The sequence below is a fragment of the Schistocerca nitens genome, chromosome 2 (genome assembly GCF_023898315.1).
Source record: "Schistocerca nitens isolate TAMUIC-IGC-003100 chromosome 2, iqSchNite1.1, whole genome shotgun sequence".
NCBI lineage: Eukaryota > Metazoa > Arthropoda > Insecta > Orthoptera > Acrididae > Schistocerca > Schistocerca nitens.
The window spans coordinates 481885516-481905720 of NC_064615.1; the positions used below are offsets into that span (position 1 = coordinate 481885516).

At 44.1% G+C, this 20205-nt stretch overlaps 1 long non-coding RNA gene across 1 annotated transcript in view; it reads left to right on the forward strand.

Annotated features, from left to right (window-relative positions):
- LOC126236415 (uncharacterized) overlaps positions 1–20205 on the forward strand; it is a 199420-nt gene that overhangs the window by 38202 nt on the left and 141013 nt on the right. Inside the window, exon 2 of the long non-coding RNA XR_007544911.1 lies at positions 14648–14700. This is a non-coding gene — a long non-coding RNA (uncharacterized LOC126236415). The remainder of the gene's footprint in view (positions 1–14647; positions 14701–20205) is intronic.

The window sequence follows — 20205 nt, forward strand, 5'->3', positions numbered from 1 at the left end:
GGCGCTCCGTGACCTGGTGATAATGCGGTGGATCAGATGTTCCCGGAGGTCTCCCATCTTCCACGTGTTAACAGCCTTTGTGGTCGGCATTTTTATTCCGTTACATAAACCGTCCCGAGGTCCGGAGATCACAAACTTTCGCCCTCTTACTCTTTTCAAGGCGAAGATCAATGCGCGCCTATTGGCGGCAGGCATACACATGGTACTGCCCTCAATTCTTTGTAGGAGCAGACGTCACGCGGCAGTGGTGCCAACTTACAGACTGCGACGGTCGAATGTCTCTTCGCGCTCGCCATGTCGTGCCGTCTCCGTGCGGTGCAAGTATCGTAAGGCAGCCTACGCTTATCGCAGTTTGCTTCACACAATACGAGCCCACATCCAACACAACCTCCACCGCAGCCGGATTCAATCCAGCGCGTGGCCTACGTCAATACCTATTTCGCTTCCGAGCTAATACACCTTGCTCAAATCTTCCCTCTGTCAAAGGTCCTTGGGCGACAATTCCAGGCGGCAAACGCGCTCGAAGGAGCACGTGCTACATCTCCCAACTTATCTTCCTTCGTTTTCTCCTTTATTCCTCTCTTTATATTTCTGTTTCCTGCCATTTCCGCAGTGTTTGCGGGCCTTACTGAGCACAGCTCTTAAAAAGAAATTCACAATAATAAAAATAAGCCAGCCAGGGTGGCCGAGCGGTTCTAGGCGCTACAGTCTGGAACCGTGCGACCGCTAAGGCGCAGGTTCGAATTCTGCCTCGGGCATGGATGTGTGTGATGTCCTTAGGTTGGTTAGGTTTAATTAGTTCTAAGTTCTAGGGGACTGATGACCTTAGAAGTTAAGTCCCACAGTGCTCAGAGCCATTTGAGCCAGTAAAAATAAAAACCAATAAATTAAGAAAGTGTACTTGACACAGCAGTCGCCACTGTTGATGGACGACGTGGTCAGGTCTTGTGTCGTGGGCCCTACCCACTTCGCCCCCTTACCCCCTGACAATCGTCGTGCCTCCTGTAATATAAAAGAAGTAAAAAATAAAAGCAGTCGACAGAGCACTTGAAAAAAAGTAAGCAGTCCAGCACAAATTTTCAACCTTCTTTGTTCATTTCAGTCAATGCCCACTTGCAGCTAATGTCTGTAATTCCTTTGTGCCTGAACATAAAAATGTTCCCAGAAGCGACGGTATGCAAAGTTACACGAGGAGGCTGGAATTTAACTGCTCGTCTGTCCCTGAACCATACCGAACGTTTGTCCCGCCTACACGCTGAATACATAGGTTGACCGTCTACTAGAAGAAGTTATAAAAGAGAGCCATGGATTCCAACACGCACTGATTGAAAACTCGCACCCTAACGGCTGGTATAATTCTGATAACCGAACTTCACTAACATGCTGACGCTCCATTCATACCGACAATTATGTTCAGGGCCATGTGAAGTGAGCAGTGCCGAGGTGACTGTATTTGAGCAAAACAGCACTGGTAGTGCAGGCTGTCATCGCTACCAGACACTGCTGCACTTGACGAAGGCATGTACAATCTGCCACCAAGATATGTACTGTGTGACATCCTGCAATCAAGTTTTCTTTGTGGTTCATTCTAAAGCTGCTTTCTCTTTACACTCCACCAACAGTTATGAGAGCCAGTCCTACGTTAAACAAATCTCGTACGTCCATCTGACATCACAGAGCAGTTCATCAGTCGGTGCCTTCTGTTACAAAAGCTAGACTCGCTGCACAGTCCACGAGAAAACTGAGAAGCTAGTTCCTCACACTCCCAACTCTTCCCAAACTTGTACTCAGTGCTGGCCACTTGCGGAAGAATTCAGACCGTCGACTAATGTTATCACAGGAACGACTTTTGCACTCTGTACTCTCCTTAATTAGACGTACAGCCGTTTCGTTCTCTGAAGCAAAAGCGGCTTTGTGGCCCCTAGATACAATACACAGCGCCTGGCCAGAAACATCGACTGCCTTGCTCTCTGGAGTGAGTTCAGAGGAACTCGCTTAGGTGTCGCTTCCTCGCAACCATCCAAATCCGTAACGTTAGCTCATCCTCAGTGGCGACACCAAACTAACGGCTCGTTTCCAGATTCAGAAGTAGAAGAAGAATAAAAAGATACCATCAAGAAGTTAATTGGGATATTAATTAGAAAAATTAAAATGAAGCTGACCAACCACTTAATGCAAATAAATCTTTGCTTTAATTAATGTCATACAGTGCATACGTTCGAACCATCCTTCCATTCTCATTGCGAGACTGAATATTATGAAAAAAAAACTGAATATTATGATAAGAGACAGGCCAGATGGCTTTCCACTTTTCAAGGTGTGGTATTGTAAGGGATAAAGAATACGTGAACCATAAACTCTTCATTCCCTCGAAAACGTTTGGCAGACAGAATTTCTTAAGATGTAGGAGTAACTGGAATTCAAAGTGCGCTAGTGCTGTTGAGTACCATTTAAGCACGCGGGCCAAAAACTTTGTCAGCCCACGAGACAACTTGTCAGTATCGTGTAACAATGCCTCTTGTCCTGACAATGGTCTCAGTTCAGTGAGGAAGACAGTCAACAAGTTCTTCATCCGTGCTGTATCTGATCTGAAGCGTCTCATTGGTGATTTGATCCCTTGGAAATGGCTCAAAATGGTTCAAATGGCTCTGAGCACTATGTGACTTAACTTCTGAGGTCATCAGTCCCCTAGAACTTAGAATTACTTAAACCTAACTAACCTAAGGACATCAAACACATCCATGCCCGAGGCAGGATTCGAACCTGCGACCGTAGCGGTCGCGCGGTTCGAGACTGTAGCGCCTAGAACCGCTCGACCACCTCGGGCGGCTCCCTTGGAACTACGGAGCTATAGGTATATTGACTGCTACGGTTCGCTAGCTGTTCCAAACTATCCCAGACACATCCTAGGAGCCGGCCGCGGTGGTCTCGCAGTTCTAGGCGCGCAGTCCGGAACCGTGCGACTGCTACGGTCGCAGGTTCGAATCCTGCCTCGGGCATGGATGTGTATGATGTCCTTAGGTTAGTTAGGTTTAAGTAGTTCTAAGTTCTAGGGGACTGATGACCACAGCAGTTGAGTCCCATAGTGCTCAGAGCCATTTGAACCATTTGAACACATCCTAGGTGACTATCGTTCAATGATTGACTGAGCCACTCGAGATGTCATAAGGTGCCGAGGTATTCGTCTAACCAGAAATGTGTGTGTGTGTGTGTGTGTGTGTGTGTGTGTGTGTGGAGCTCTATAACTCGGCGTTTGGAGGATGGGAGTGCCCACATATCATTCTTATTATTGTGATGAAAAAAGAGAGGACAGCGCTTGGCTACTGAGAACGTTGAAGTAGACGTCCTGGTTCTTGGCACGACAGACACGCTCGAAACATCAAAGAACTGTCTCCGGCCTCAATTACACCTCACACACACTGCGGGTTAAACGCCTTATATGGCTGTCGGTGTACTCGACGTACCGCATCATTTTAAAAAAAAAAGGCAAAATCGCGATTTGTCGGATAACATACACGCTTCCTGTCACTTGCTGTCCAGCTTTTGCTTGACCCAGTGAAGACGTGTAGCCTCATGTGTGGGTCGCGAGAACGCCACTTCTCGACAGATAGCGTTTTTCCGCAGTATTCCGCAAGCTCATAAATCTCTGAACCTGGATATCTGAAACACACCTGACAAGTTAATAGTGCTACAACATACCTCTAAGAGGTGGTGCAGTGGTCAGTACATTAGACGTATTTTCTGTGGTTTCCCTTCATCGCTACAGGGATGGTTCCTGTGAAAGGGTACGGCAGATTTCCTTCCCCATCCTTGCAACATTCCGTTCTTCGGATTCGTTTCTAATGGCCTCGATGTCGACGGGACGTTAAACTGTAATCTTCCTTCCTTCCTTCCTCCCTTCCTTGTTCATATCTCTAAGTAGGCACTGCAGTCATGTGAAAGACATGTGTAGACATCCCCTGCATCAGTCCACAGTAAGCCCTTTCAGGAGACGGGTACAGTCAGCAAGGGCAGTAGAGCGACGAACGCGATATGCTGTATGCGGCCGCCCCGGTCGATAAGGTAATTTGGGGCAGCTATTCCCAGTGGCCAGTCGTCGCAGGGGGGACGGCGAGCGCCCAAATCTGCTTTTATGGCCGCGCTCTGCTTTATGGAGTCGGCCCCCTGCTGTTAGTCCCGGTCCATCTGCCCCGTAATCAGATCGGATACTTCGTGAGTGCTTGTTTCCGTTCGGTTCGTCGTTGCTCATTTAGTTGAATTGTTAATACATCGTAATACGGATTTCAGTAAGTGACATCTGTATAAAAGGAGAAACCTGGAAAAAGATGTACGGTTAATGAAGAAGAAATGAAAATTTTGAGGTTTATCGATGACATTATAATTCTGATAGAGACAGTGAAGTATTTGTAAGTTAAGTTGAACAGAATGAGTAGTGTATTAAACAGATGTTGTAAGATAAACATAAATAAAACTAAAAGGTGATACAATGTAGTCGAATTAAATATGGCTATGCTGAGGGAATTAGATGAGGAAATTAAACACTGAAAGTAATAGATGAATTCTGCTATTTGGGCAGCAAAATAACTGACGATGAGTGAGTTAGAGAGGGCATAATGTACGTGCTCGCAGTAGTAAGAACCGCACTTCTTGAAATCAGAAATTTAGCATCGAATGCAAATGTAAATGTTAGAAAGTCTTCTGAAGGTACTTTTTCATAGCATAACCTTGTATGGAAGTGAAAAGTGCACGATAAATAGTTCAGACAAAAAGATAGTAGAAGGTTTTGAGATTTGGCACTACAAGAGAGTGCAGAAGAATAGATGGGTGAGAAAATAACTAATGAGGAGCTACTCAATTGAAATGGGGAAAAAGAAAATTGTGGCACAGCTTGACTAAAAGAAGGGATCCTTTGATAGGACAAATGCAGTGGCATCAAGGAGTTGTTGGTATAGTAATGAAGGGAAGTGCGTGTGGGGGCGGAGGGTAAAAATTGTCGACTGAGACCAAGGCTTGTAGGGTAACATGGTTGCAGTAATTATTCAGAGACGTAGAGACTGGTATAGAATGGCGTGGAGAGCTCCATCAAACTAATCCTCGGACTGAAGACGACGGATACAACAGCAACAGCAACACAGATAACGTTAATCATGACTAATGTTGTTAATATAACTAAAACATGGCGCAGTGGTTAAACCTCAGGACTCCTTTCCACGAAGAGCAGGGTTCTAACCCCCTTCACTGTCCTATCATTTTCCATTACAGCTTGACCCAGTAGAAGGCCACTGTGACCGTGGCCGAAACATTGGTTTCTACGGTATAGTTTCTTATATTATGACGCGGTCCAATACTAAGATAATTTATATTTCAACTGACTCTGGCCGCGGAAGCCTACGCAATTATTTTCTTTCGTTTTTTTTCCTTGTTTACATACGCCACGTTCAATGACACCCCAGATATGTTCGACGGGTCCAGGTCTGGTGAGTTCGAGGGGCAGCACATTGACTGGAACTCGTCACTGAGTTCCTCGAACCACTCCATCACACTCCTGGCCTTGTGACACGGGGCATTAGCTCGTTGAGAAATGCCACTGCCGTCGGGTAGCGTGATCGTCATGAAGGGGTGTACGTGGTCTGCAGCCAGTGTACGATACTCCTTGACCGTCTTGCTGCCTTGCACGACCTCCACTGGACCCAGGGATTCCCACGTGAATGTTCCCCAGAGCATGATGCAGCCGCCGCCAGCGGAACAGGTGTCAAGGAGCTCTTCCCCTGGAAGACGATGGATTCGCACCAACTCATCGCCATGATAAAGCGGCTATCGTGATTCATCAGACCATGCAACGCCCTGCCACTGCGTAAACGTCGAGAGCCGATGGTCACGTGCCCATTGAAGACGTGATTGCCGATGCCATGGTGTTAACATTGGCACATACAGCTGTGGAGGCCCATCGTTAGGAGTGTTCTATGCGCTGTGTGTTGAGACACACCTGTATTCTGCCCGCCACAGTTCGCTGCCTGTCCTGTTTCACCAGTCTGCCCAGCCTACGATGTCCGACGTCTGTAACGGGGGGTGGCCACTGTAATGGTCCGCCTGGTCGTAGATATTGCTAATCGCTGTAATCGCACTATTTCACTCCAAGCTACGGAGCTTGTTAGCACTTGATGTTAGGTTGGCGCCATTAAAATGTATTGTATTGTAGTAATCGCTGCTGCTTGCTGGATCGCTGCTGTGTCTCGATGCTGATGCTGGCTCTAAATCTGGTTGTCTAGGGTAAACACATGAGGTCCCGTGTTTTTCATGTGCTTTTGATGATAAAGAACGAGCGAAACCAACACATATGTAAACATCAAACATTTATTACTTTGGTGGCCATATTAATTCCACTGTCCACCAAAGACCATAACACAACACAAAGTAGTACTTCCTTTACATGTTCTTTGCATTGTTTTTCCATCCCAAACAACAACACAGAAACACACTTCACCAAAGTGACATTCCGACTGCCCCCAACTGCCTTTTCGCTGCTTGTATTTATAACATTGTCAAAGAACTACTAAAAAGAGATATAGTTTATAAGTCACATGTACATCTGTTATCATAATTTGTGCAGAAAAGTTATTAATTTGCATCGAGTGACATAATTTAACATGTTATTAAAATGACAGACAGATTTGTTGACTTGACAGAATAATTCTTTGTTACAAAAAGGCCGTTTTTTAGAAGTTTGTCAACTGACTTCTCTAATTTGCATAAATAAGTAAGTAGCATGAATTATTAAGAATTTCATTGGTTTTTGTCTTAAATAGAATTGATTACGTGAATACTGAGTGAAAACGCTCCTAGTGAACAAATAGGTTTCACTGGGTGATTTTTATTTAAGGAGATCCAAAATACCTAAGTTGGTCACTATTTTTCGCACTTCATATTAATTATCTAAGATAAACTTAGTGTTTTTCATGATGACATTTGCTGTATCAGTGATCAAGTGATATAAACTTTTGTGTGGGTCAGTTATTCAGTATAATTTAATGGGTTGACTGTTTATGGAGACATGTTGTGCAATCATTGTTAACATACACAATAACTTTTCTATAATCATAAATACTCATTAAACTGGTTGAATTTGGAGGGTATCGCATACTTCGGGAAAGTAAAGCCTTTAATATGTTCCGTTACACCACGCAACTCCACGACGTCTGGACTTGGTTTCACCTTGGTTGCGCCACCTGTCGAAGGCACTCACTGCAGCACTCTTCGAACACCCGACGAGTCGTGCAGTTTCCGAAATGCTCGTGCCGAGCCTCCGGCCCATCTCAATCTGCCCTCGGTCAAACTCAGACAGACCATGCGCATTCCATTCTACACTCGGACAGCACCCACATGTGCACCGTGTGTGTGTATGCTTAGCAGTCATTCCTCGCCAGGCGACGATGCTGCTATCACTTGGACGGGTGTATATCGACATAGGCCGATGGTCATAATGTTGTGGCTGAGTAGTGTAAGTAACACTGAAAATTACCCTGGGTTTATACATTACCTCAAACTATATGTCTCTGCAACTGGCTGGGTGAGCTGGTTCTGTTCAGATGTGTGTGAAATCTTATGGGACTTAACTGCTAAGGTCATCAGTCCCTTAAGCTTACACACTACTTAACCTAAATCATCCTAAGGACAAACACACACACATACACACACACACACACACACACACACACACACACACACATGCCCGAGGGAGGACTCGAACCTCCGCCGGGACCAGCCGCACAGCCCATGACTGCAGCGCCTGAGACCGCTCGTGAGCTGGTTCTCCAGTTCGACGAATTCAAGAGCGTGTAGTCTTTAATAGGACCTTTTTGATAGTTGTGCAATCAATCTTCAGCTAAATGGCCTCTTTCCTACACTTAAATAAATTACGTAAAACGCAGAAAGTGTTCTCGTAAGTTTCGTCTAGCTACGCACAGATCTGATATGCATGATGTACGAAGAGGACGAGACTACATAGCTCAGATAGCGTGAGCGGGCAGATGTCTCTGAGACGGCAATCAGTATGCAAGCGGGCCGCCCTCGGCCACTCCCTCACGAGCTTCTTATGCGTTGCCAAGGCCGACGCAACTCCATTCATAAACCGAGAGCAGCAAGATTAATGTGCAGCAAGACAATGCGAAGGACGTTGCCAGGCGAAATTAGACTCTCATTCTGCTGGCATTTCGCTGTCACGGTAATCATTGATATTTGTTATTGCGTGTGAGGAACACAACGTCAACGCAGTTCATTACAGACACAATACTAGCTCAGCTGTCACAGGGATACACATTCAGTAGCAGTGACTCGGGGAAACCACGATAAGCAAACGGGATGTGAATCAGGTTATTCTGGAGTAACAGCGTGACGTCACTCGGTTTTATTGGCTGCTATGTGCAGTTGCGATGCTGTAGGGAGACAGGCGGAATGATAGTGGGGTCGGACGAAACGTATAGTTCATCATGACACTGGCGGCTGTCGTTGTTGCAGCTGTATTCCCGCGTCGGCGTTCATTTGAATCCTGGTCGGAATATTATGGCGCCATAGTTTTCAGCGGCACAGGCCGTCGATGTTTTGATTACCGAATTAATAGCCGGGTGATGGTGAGTAATGGACGCATTTACTCGTCGAATCAGCAGAATAATTGATAGGTCGTTGGAGGCTGTTAATGACAGGCACATACAGCGAGGTTGCAACGAGAGTGGCTGCTCTTTGGATGCTGCTGATATGAAATACGTAAAAAGCAAAAGAAACCACTCCGTCAATCAAGAAAGTCAACTGGTATAGAAGTGAGGAAGATGATAAGGATTTAACGTTCCGTCAACAAGATCGTTAGAAACGCACCGCAAGCCCGGATTGGGAAAGAATGGGGAAGGAAGTCGGGTGCGTCCTTTTCAAAGGAGCGTCCCAGCATTTCTCTTAGGGGAACATACATCTGTATGGTCAGACGAGGATTAGAACCATCAGCCCCTTAAGGCTTGTTCAGTGTCGTAGTATTGCTCCACGTTGCTCGGTAACAGCTTTCGAGAGCTTTCTGGAGGTTGGTCATGATGGGACCGAGTCACCTACCATGTTAGATGTATCATAATAAATAAAAAAATATATAGATAAAAGGACAAAAAATTAAAGTATAGAACAATTGCATTATTAGTAAATATTCTGCGTGTACGAAATTGTGCTATTCGGACTTCCTCTCTTACATTTCAGTTGAAGATGCAGGCAGCCGACTCCGAGGGCGCCAGTGCGTCTAAAAATGTAGAATATCCTCCCAACCTTACTTCAATAAAAATACTTAATATTGTTGTTAAGCCTTCTCTCATTCAGAATCACATGTAACACATAATGCTCATAGCATGTCATACTTCGAGCAATACATCTTAGCACGGCTGCTCCCGTCGGAGGTTCGAGTCCTCCCTCGGGCATGGGTGTCTGTGTTCTCCTTAGCGTAAGTTAGTTTAAGTTATATTAAGTAGTGTGTAAGCCGAGGTACCGATGACCTCAGCAGTTTGGTCCCATAGTCCTTACCACAACTTTCCGATTTCCCATACATCTTAACCATCCTTATTCATATGAGAGAGAGTGAAACAAAATCATGTACAAAGAAAAGTGAATGACGTTTTTTGTTCATTTGTCTGCGCCCTACCGCGCATTTATAATTAATGTCGATGTTTCTTTTTTTTTTAAATAAAATTTAACTTTACCATATCCAGGGGTTCTTTCACAATGTACCTACACTGTACTTTGACATGGTCTCGAGACGTACAGTGTTTTTGCACATTCATATTTATATTTACACATGCTAATAGGGGTCGATGCCCTTTATTTGTCGGCTTCTCTTTTGTTTAATGGAATGGATATGTCAGCTTATCCTATGCATGTTAATCTTCTACAAGAAATTGAAAGATTATATACATTCCCCGAAATCGCTCCAGGCAAATGCCGGGATGGTTCCTTCTAAAGGGCACGGCCGACTTCCTTTCCCATCCTTCCCTAATCCGATGAGACCGATGACTTCGCTGTTTGGTCTCCTCCCCCAAAACAACCCAACCCAGTAATGTTCAGTTTGCTTCGGCCTCGCTGCCGGGTTATGCGCTTCCCCACTAGTAGGTTAGGCGGCTTAGCACGAGACGCTAACGGTCAAATGCTGGTTGATCCCGCCGCAGGTGCGTGCACTCGTTTTCTTAGTGTTGATTTCACACTGAGCGTCACACTTTCACCTGAGTATTACATATTAAAGAATGGCCATGACATTTGTGTTCATTCTGGGTGCATTAAGTGTGTGCTTATTGATCAAAAAGCGACGCTTCGTAGGTTGTGTTCCAAAAATGAACAGCATAGAGACAGAAGTGATGACACTTTCTGCAGGACCTCACCATCATTTTGCAGGACAATGCTCAAGCACGTACAGTTCAAGCTGTTATTGATTTGTTTGACTGATGGGCCTGCTAAGTGCTGTATCACCTACTGCACACCCCTGACTTAAGCCCTCGTAAGTTCAACTCGATTTCTAAACTGGAGGAAACACTTCACGGTTTTCGCTTCAGAACTGCTACAAATTCGTCGGGCAATAGACCGCGCCGTTCGAACTGTCAACACAACTGGCACTGCTAAGAGTATCCTACGACTTCCACATCGCTGGCAAAGGGTTATATACAATGCTGGTGATTACTTTGACGGTCAGTAAAACTATGAAACACGTATCTGTTTTGTACGAGCTGTAAATAAATAGTTGCCACTATTATACTTCCAACTCTCGTATGTTGAATATAGCTTAGGATTTAATTAAACCTCTTTGTACATATATCAATAGGTTCCTTAGTTCTTAGATGTAATTGCTTAGTATTTCCGTTTACTTTGCAATTAAATTAGGTACATGTACACATCGAATTCCTATTTTTTTTGCGCCTTCTGCCAATCTGCCGCGAATGCGCGCAGGTCAATGTCTCCTCTCCTACTACTGACGTCAGCGCGTATTGTTGATCGTGCACAGCTAGGCCATAAGCTAATTTTGTTTATACTTTCGCTTCGAGTGAAGCAGTGTATCACTTCTCATTCCTGTTGATTTTATGTTTAAGTGTACAAATCCAAAGAATTACTTATACCTATACACATTATTTTATTTTAAAATACACTCCATAAGAAAAAATTACACTTGGGGTTATGTACTCCATGTAAAACTATCTTGTGCTAGAAAGAAAAAAGGCTACCTAACTTCATCATTCTATAAAATCTTTTATATCTTTGTGAGGGTGGAGACCCTTTTCTCTCCCTGTTTTCTCACAGACCTATCTCTACGTTTCAAGGTAAGGTATTTTGGAAATTATATATGGTCCTGAATGGAGTAATTGCTACTTCTTATTCAGTTTGTTAAATTTTGTCGATTTAGGGTGCGTTCGTAAGAGGACTCGTTGCCCTTCAAGAAATTGTGTAACACGTTTCAGTTTCTTATTATAAATTTTCTTTCCATACTCGGCCCTGTTTTCTAATGTAATCATGGCTTGTTTGATTTCGTCTTCTAGTGTCATTTCTGTTCGCCGCTCGTGGTCTCGTGGTAGTGTTCTCGCTTCCCAAGCACGACGTCCCGGGTTCGATTCCCGGCGGGGTCAGGGATTTTCACCTGCCCCGAGATGACGGGGTGTTGTTGTGTCGTCATCATCATCATCATCATTCATCCCCATTACGGTCGGAGGAAGGCAATGGCAAACCACCTCCACTAGGACCTTGCCTAGTACGGCGGTGCGGGTCTCCCGCATCGTTCCCCTACGCTCTCTCAAGAAGCATTTCTCTAATGGGTACGTTTGGTACGGGCGATTCCCACTTATTCGTTTGTTTTGTACGGAGCATCAATTCGTTAGGTGTGAAACCTGTTGAATGTGGAAGGTTGTTGACAACTTGCATGAAAGGATTTACGTATTCTACCTATCGGGTGTGTTTGTGAGGGGTGTAGGTCCTAATAAACCGGTTAAATTCTTTAAAGACTCGTTCTACTGGGGTTGCTTCCGGGTGAAAAAAAAGCTTAGTAATACATGTTTTATCCCCTGTGATGTCATAAACTGTTTCCACTTTTGCCCAACGAAATATGCAGCATTATCAATTAGTAGTACCTTTGGTTTATCTATTCTTCTCAAATAGCCTCCCTCAATTCCTTTTCTAATATTTGTTGCATTTTTAATGGCATACATTTTGATATGTTTCGAGAAAATATCGCGTAGGGCCCCTACATATCTTACTCCTCCTTTACTTCTTGGATATGGACCAACTATCTCCAGGGATACTATATCTAGAGGGTTTTTTTTTGTGAGGATTGTTTGTAGTTCAGTATTTTTTGACACATATGACTGTTTTGATTTTTGACATATTGCACACTTTCTTAATACCTGTAGGAAAATAACAAAGTGTTGCAATTTTTTCAGTACATTTGTCTATTACATCATTTCCCCATACTTCATGTGTCTTATTAATTCATTAATATGATCTTCAGGAATACACATACGCCATTGATTAGATTTTTCATGTTTTCTATGAAACAAAACGCCCTTGTACTCCTGATACCATTTACTTACCTTTCCACATTCATCTTGCTTAAGGTTTTGCATTACTTTACTCCTTCTGCGATCTTGCTGTTGTATAATTTTCATTTGCTTAAAAAACTTATGGTAATCAGACTGTTGTGTTCTACCTTGCATTAATAACATTTTGGTTTCTGCATATTCCTCTAAACCTTGTGGTAACCTAGACAAGGAATCTGCAATAACATGCTGACTTCCTTTAATATAAATGATCTCGAATTTAAATTCTTGTAAATATAGACACCACCTAGCTAGCCTACGGAACAATAGTTTACATGTTAAAAAAATGACAGTAAACTTTGATATTCTTACCTCACAAAAAGCTGGCCGTTGTGGCCGAGCGGTTCTAGGCGCTTCAGTCCGGAATCGCACTGCTGCTACGGTCGCAGGTTCGAATCCTGCTTCTGGCATGGCTGTGTATGATGTCCTTAGGTTAGTTAGGTTTAAGTAGTTGTAAGTCTAGGGGACTGATGATGACCTCAGATGTTAAGTCCCATAGTGCTTAGAGCCATTTGAACCCCACAAAATATATTCAAACTTTTTAAATGCCCATATTATAGCTAAACTTTCCAATTCTGATACAAAGTAAGATCTTTCTGCCTCTGATAATGATCGACGAGCAAAACTGATGAGCTTGGTACTTCGTTACCTTCTTCTTTTCGCACCTGGAACAAACATGCCCCCAGCCCCTGAGACGAGACATCTGTGCATAGACAAAATTTCTTGGACATGTCACTTAGTTTCTGCTCTACCACTTCGTAACTAACATCATTGTTTGCTTCTTGTCCAGTATCAAAATTGTTTGTGAAATATACAGTTGGAAAGGAATATTGTACTATTACATTTTACTGTGGTTTGCTTTTGTTACTTTCATCAGGTGTTTTGACTAAATCAATAGAAATAAAAGTGCCATTTACCTTTGCCTATGTTAGTCTGTGTTTTGTATGTTCTAAACATGTCCATACCAATAAGACAATTACCTAGGAGTTTGTCAATTATAAGAAAATTGCACTTCACTGTAAAATGTTCAGTTTGTAATGGAATAAGTGTCGGATGTCTAACCAATTTAGTCTTACTGCCTGTAGCAGTTTGTTCCTTGGAATTTTGGACAGGAAATGTTGGAAATTTGCCTCTCTTCTTCAATTCACAGAAAATGCATTTGAGATTAGGTTGGTAGTTGAAAGTGTATCTAAAATTAACTGTGTGTCAATATGAAATATATTCACCCTAATGATTGCTTGTACTTATTCTTCCTGGACATTATTCGTTGTATCTAACCCATGCTGATACAAATCATTGTTGATGTCACCTTATTTGTCAAATCTTATGAAACATATTTGTAGCTTTGCTTTGCCCCCATTCCCAGAGAAGTCAATAGCCTGGGATTAACTACGACCCGTGGCGTTAACAGAAGCACGCGGTGACGTTACTGTAAACAAAAACGATGGTGGCTGCGTGAAACTCATCACGCTACGAATGACTGCAAGACAGCTGTGCATGTACTGTCAAGTGGTTCTGCGTGCCCTCGTGAAGTACCACGATAAAAGTTCGCCATAAGTCGACCGAAGCTCCCTTACTCGCATGTGCAGTAATACTGTGGTCGAGTGCAGCTGGAACTGGCGTTCTATTCTTGGCGGCATGTAAATATTGCTTTTTAGTTGTTGCGTTTGAAGAGGAGAAGGGGGGGAGGAAGGGCGGTGTATCTAACTGTAAGAGACGGGACAGCGGTTTCCAGGTTAGTACAACGTTCGTCATTGGAAATGGCTGGGTCAAGCTCCAGTGACATCACCATAAGCACTAGGCCGTTTATACGAATATCGGAGAACAAGGCCACATCACTTGTCACAAAATTTAAAACTTTTTGAGAAACGGAACGAACGGACGACTGACCGACTAATCGTACGTAATCGGCATGATTATTTCTAATATAAGTTACAGAACTATCTAGTGAACTGTTGTTTGTCATTTATAATATAGAGGAAACTGTTTTAGCATCAACTGTAAAAAACTAAATTACCTTTAATTTTTACTCGAGCTGTATCTTTTCTTTCCAGAGATTTCTCGTAACTGGTGCTGGTGTCGTACAACAATAACTGGGAAAACATTAGTGAGTTATTGTTTCATTTTTCAGAATGAGAAACATTCCGAGCAGCTCCTATGAGCTGCCAGTATTCTACGTGGACGCATAGTACGACTATTTTCACAATAGGGCTACGCTTTGAACAGTGGAATAATGGAGAATCCACCTGTCGAGTTCTTGACCGCTGTAAGAACTTATGTTGGAGAGTTGTGGAATTATAGCACCAGCTGCTGCTTCCATCACGTTCTCCCCTGGCAAGAGCCGGACTGGCAATTAATCGTTCCGAGGCAAGTTAATTGAAAGACAATGCACTTCAGGTTCAAGGATATCCCCGGATGGGCGCTTCTTTGATCTACGTTCGGTCTGCTACTTCGTGAAGTTGAAGTATTTCTTTGCGTATTATTAGCTGGTTGCAAGGTTGTGGTCACGCTTAAACTCAAAAGAATAAGTACTATCCAAGCGCCAGGAGAACTCGCAGTGTCTTCTGCCTGTGTCATCTGAGGCCGACGCTATAGCCCAAACTACAAAAATTCGGCCACTTGCCACGCTAACGACGACACGGCTGATGTCTGCCGCAAGGACGTCATTACTCGTGTTGCGCCTGCGCACAGGGCACTTGCCTATATAACGCGCCCCTGGCTCTTGTGACAACAGACTTCACGTCGCGCTGCCATGGCAGACGTATTTGATTCACATACTTACATCGATATGGTGCTTGTTCTTTCGGACATGTCCGAAAGATCAGACACCATATCCATATAAGTATATAGTTCTGGCAATACCGGCCATGACCCCCTTCTTCTGTGCGGATGCACACATATTATCCGAACTCTTACGGGAATTGGTAAGAATGTCTTCCACGAGTATTGAGTGTGTTGGGTAGGGACCCTACGAATGTAGAGTGTGGACGTATAAGGTGAGAATATGGGTCTCGCGGGAAGCGTGCGCGAGATGGTTCCTGCAGTCGCATTATCCGCCATACCCTCGGTGGCTCAGATGGACCGCCGGCACGGTAGCTCAGCGTGTTCGGTCAGAGGGCTGCGTGCTCTCTGTAATAAATAAACTGAGTCAAGGAATCAACGATCAACTTGAACGGATGTCTTGTGACGTCCGCCCAGACCAAACGCAACGAACTATACCGGAAAAAAAGATGGATAGAGCGTGTTCCATGTAAGCAGGAGATCCCGGGTTCGAGTGTCGGTCGGGGCATACGTTTTCATCTGTCCCCGTTGATATATATCAACGCCCGTCATCAGCTGAAGGTATTAATACATAATTCTAATTTCGTATTTGATTCAAGTCCATGTCTCATCTTGCATCCTATAGCTCGGCTAATTCCCGATTCACACGAAGAGGTGTAGAACACTCATCCTCAATAAAAACTTTATCAGTACGTGACAGCATAGTCTTTTTTTATAATATTTATAGGGTACATTCAACAGAATAATTACTCGGTATCTTATCTCCATCAACTTGAAGAGATTATGGGCTCGCTCATGGAGAACAATCCCTCTTTTTTTCTAACAATTCTGAAACTGTTCAAGAAGTTCGTAATTTTCGTCTATAATAAAAATTTTCCAAGTATGTAATCGCGCAGTCATGTTGCCTAATAAACTAACGTTTCGGCCTGTGTTAAAAGTGGATCGCATATGTTGTACCGTCACTTTGAAACACATTTCATCTGAGTCCGAAATCTAAATTTTTAATATAATAACCTGACGAAACTGGAAGTAAAGAAAATGGTGAACTGGCGAATTTTCTCAGCCGAAAACCATATATTATTTTATGTGAATACACTACATGACGTTTTCTGTCACTTGCTGTCTATGGAATGTGTTTCTAGAGTAAAAACTGTCACGGTTCACTGGCTCCAATTGAGAGAGGATCTCATGTTCGATTCGACTTATCGTATTACTTCAGGATTATTTTTGTCTATGCAATTAGTTGGACAAACAGAGACTCACAGTTAGGAAAAATAACAGCACTTTGTTGCTATCATGATTGCACTACAGACATGTTCCCAACGGAACACTGTAACACACAAGCGGCTCGTAGTGAAATTGCGTGCTTATGGAATATCATCTTTGTGATTCCCTGTCAGAGAGGTCACAGTTCGTAGTAATTGACGGAAAGTCATCGAGTAAAACAAAAATGATATCTGGCGTCCCCCAAGGTAGTGATATAGGCCCTTTGCTGTTCCTTAACGATTTGGGAGACAGTCTGAGCAGCCGTCTTAGGTTGTTTGCAGATGATGCTGTCGTTTATCGACTAATAAAGTCATCAGAAGATCAAAACAAACTGCAAAACGATTTAGAAGAAATATCTGAATGGTGGGAAAAGTGGCAGTTGACCCTAAATAACGAAAAGTGTGAGGTCTTCCACATGAGTGCTAAAAATAATAATAAAGCTCCGTCTTTAGGCCACAAGTGGCCCTTCCGGGACCGTCCGGCCGCCGTGTCATCTTCCGAGGAGGATGCGGATAAGGAGGGGCGTGTGGTCAGCACACCGCACTCCCGACCGTTAGGACGGTATTCTTTGACCGAAGCCGCTACTAATCGGTCGAGTAGCTCCTCAATTGGCATCACGAGGCTGAGTGCACCCCGAAAAATGGCAACAGCACATGGCGGCAGGATGGTGACCCATCCAAGCGCCGGCCACGCCCGACAGCGCTTAACTTCGGTGATCTCACGGGAACCGGTGTAGCCACTGCGGCAAGGCCGTTGCCTGAGTGCTAAAAGGAACTCGTTAAACTTCAGTTACACGATAAATCAGTCTAATCTAAAAGTCGTAAATTCAACTAAATACCTAGGTATTACAATTACGAAAATTGGAAAGAACATATAGAAAATGTTGTGGGGAAGGCTAACCAAAGGCTGCGTTTTATTGGCAGGTCACTTAGAAAATGTAACAGACCTACTAGGGAGACTGCACACACTACGCTTGTCCGTCCTCTTTTAGAACACTACTGCGCGGTGTGGGATCCTTACCAAATAGGACTGACGGAGTACATCGAAAAAGGTCAAAGAAAGGCAGCACGTTTTGTATTATCGCGAAATATGGGGGAGAGTGTCGCAGAAATGATACAGGATTTGGGCTGGACATCATTAGAAGAAAGGCGTTTTTCGTTGCGATGGAATCTTCTGACGAAATTCCAATCACCAACTTTTTCCTCCGAATGCGAAAATATTTTGTTGACACCGACCTACATAGGGAGGAACGATCACCAAGATAAAATAAGGGAAATCTGAGCTCGTACGGAAAGATATAGGTGTTCATTCTTTCCGCGCGCTATACGAGATTGGAATAATAGAGAATTGTGAAGGTGGTTCGATGAACCCTCTGCCAGGCACTTAAATGTGATTTGCAGAGTATCCATGTAGATGTAGATGTAGACCGCGAGCAGCACGCGCCTGTGTCCTCTGAACACGAGCCGCTTGCGCCACTAAAAGTACTGATAGTTCTTACACACCAAATACCATAAATTTACAATTTTCGCACGTTCTAGGATAAGTAAAAATGTTGCATTTAATACTTTTTAATGAAATAAAATAATAACCTGCCAACTTCTAACAAACACCGTGATCCCTACATAGCTGTCGAGCTGCCGAAGCAACTGGAAGGGCTAATTTTGTTTTCTGCTTCGTGATGACTGGGTGTTGTGTGCTGTCCTTAGGTTAGTTAGGTTTAAGTAGTTCTAAGTTCTAGGGGACTGATGACCTTAGATGTTAAGTCCCATAGTGCTCAGAGCCATTTCAGCAATTTTTGTTTCCTAGTGTATAGGAAAGTAAGAAATTAATGCAGGACGCGCGAGAATCACAACTGCAAAAGAGGCGAAGCAGCTATCGCGAAACCGTAGCGTAAGATGTTCGCATAACTTCCGGACAAGCAGGAAGTCCTCACGATAAAGTCTCTGCGCTTTGCCAAGTTGCTGACGCTACATTAGCGGTGAGTTAATAACACTTGTCGCGTTGCGTATATTGCTATGTTAACACATCAAGATTGTGGTCCGTCCATGGGATTCACAACCCTTTCGTGACAATATATGTGGCGGGTATGAGGCCCATACCTATTGCAGTACTTCTTCTTTTCCAATGCTACAGTTTCACTCTTTGACTGTATAAAGAAATATCTCAAACTTATTCTCCAGGGCACATTCCCTGCTCTCTTATAGAATGCGGATTATTGCTTCTACCATTTTGTTCCTTTATTTTATACCACATATTTCGATTAGTTTCTGTTTTTCCGCACCTGGGTGTGACCTCCAGCTTTTCAAAATTTTAGCTATGAAAGCCAGTCCATGTAGACACTGTCGGTTACCCGAACGGTGATAGCCCCTCACCGCGATGGGGCTGCACTGTACATGCCGAGATGTCACCTGCCCATGCATGCTGAGGAGTAGACGCCTGTTCGTTTGGGGCACCGGGTAATGACCACCGAGCCAGTGGCCATTGCGCTGGCTGTGTGGCACCCAAGAGGAGAGTCCTTGTTCGGTGCAGGTGGCATCATGGCGGATACCTGGCAATGACTCCATGTGAGCAAAGTGAAACCAAGCGGCCTGCAGAAACTTACTCCTATCGGTTGCTGGTTACGGCGGATCCTACGCAGTCTTGGTTGTTACTCTCTCGAAAACAACTGGGTGATCTTCCCGTAGGAACCCAAACATGGTGCAGGGATTAATTTTTCACCTCGACCTATCGCTGCAGACGGATGAAGAACTGCGCGAACACTTGGAGAAAGGAGGAATTTGCTTCGTACATTGTGTGCGGCGAGGTTTGCCTGACAACATGGATGACTGACTGATGATACCGGAACATTATTCCTCGCTTTTGAGGGGTACTTACTTTCGGAAAATGTCCAAATCATGGTCCACCGCTGCGAGGTGACTCTCTATTCCCCATCCACGATGCGGTGCTTTAAATACCAGCGCGTACGACGCGATTTGTGGAGATTGTCGCCGCAAACGTCACGAAAATTCACACTTTGCATTACTCTCTGTCTGGGTTAATTGCAGGAAATACCATCTTCTCCTATACCCGAAGTCTGCTACCCAGATTAATGGACAAAAGAACACAGAAACGGAAGGCGTCCAGTCGCCTCTCATATTCTGAAACTAGGAAAAAGTTCTATCGTTTATATCCTGTCTCCATGATGTCAACTTCTGCGCCGGCCGGGGTGGCCGAGCGGTTCTAGGTGCTGCAGTCTGGAACCGCGCGACCGCTACGGTCGCAGGTTCGAATCCTGCCTCGGGCATGGATGTATGTGATGTCCTTAGGTTAGTTAGGTTTAAGTAGTTCTAAGTTCTAGGGGACTGATGACGTCAGAAGTCCCATAATGCTCAGAGCCATTTCAACCATTCAACTTCTGCCATTACTGTGGATGGGTCGTCGGCAGCACCTAGCGAATTTGCTCCCTCAACGTCGCCTCGAGTAGTTGCCCAAATAAATTAGACAATGAAAGCGTTAGGCCCTCCTCTCTCGTGATTCCTGCTGCACCATCAACAGGAGCCACTCTCCGCAACCAGCTGAAAAAGCA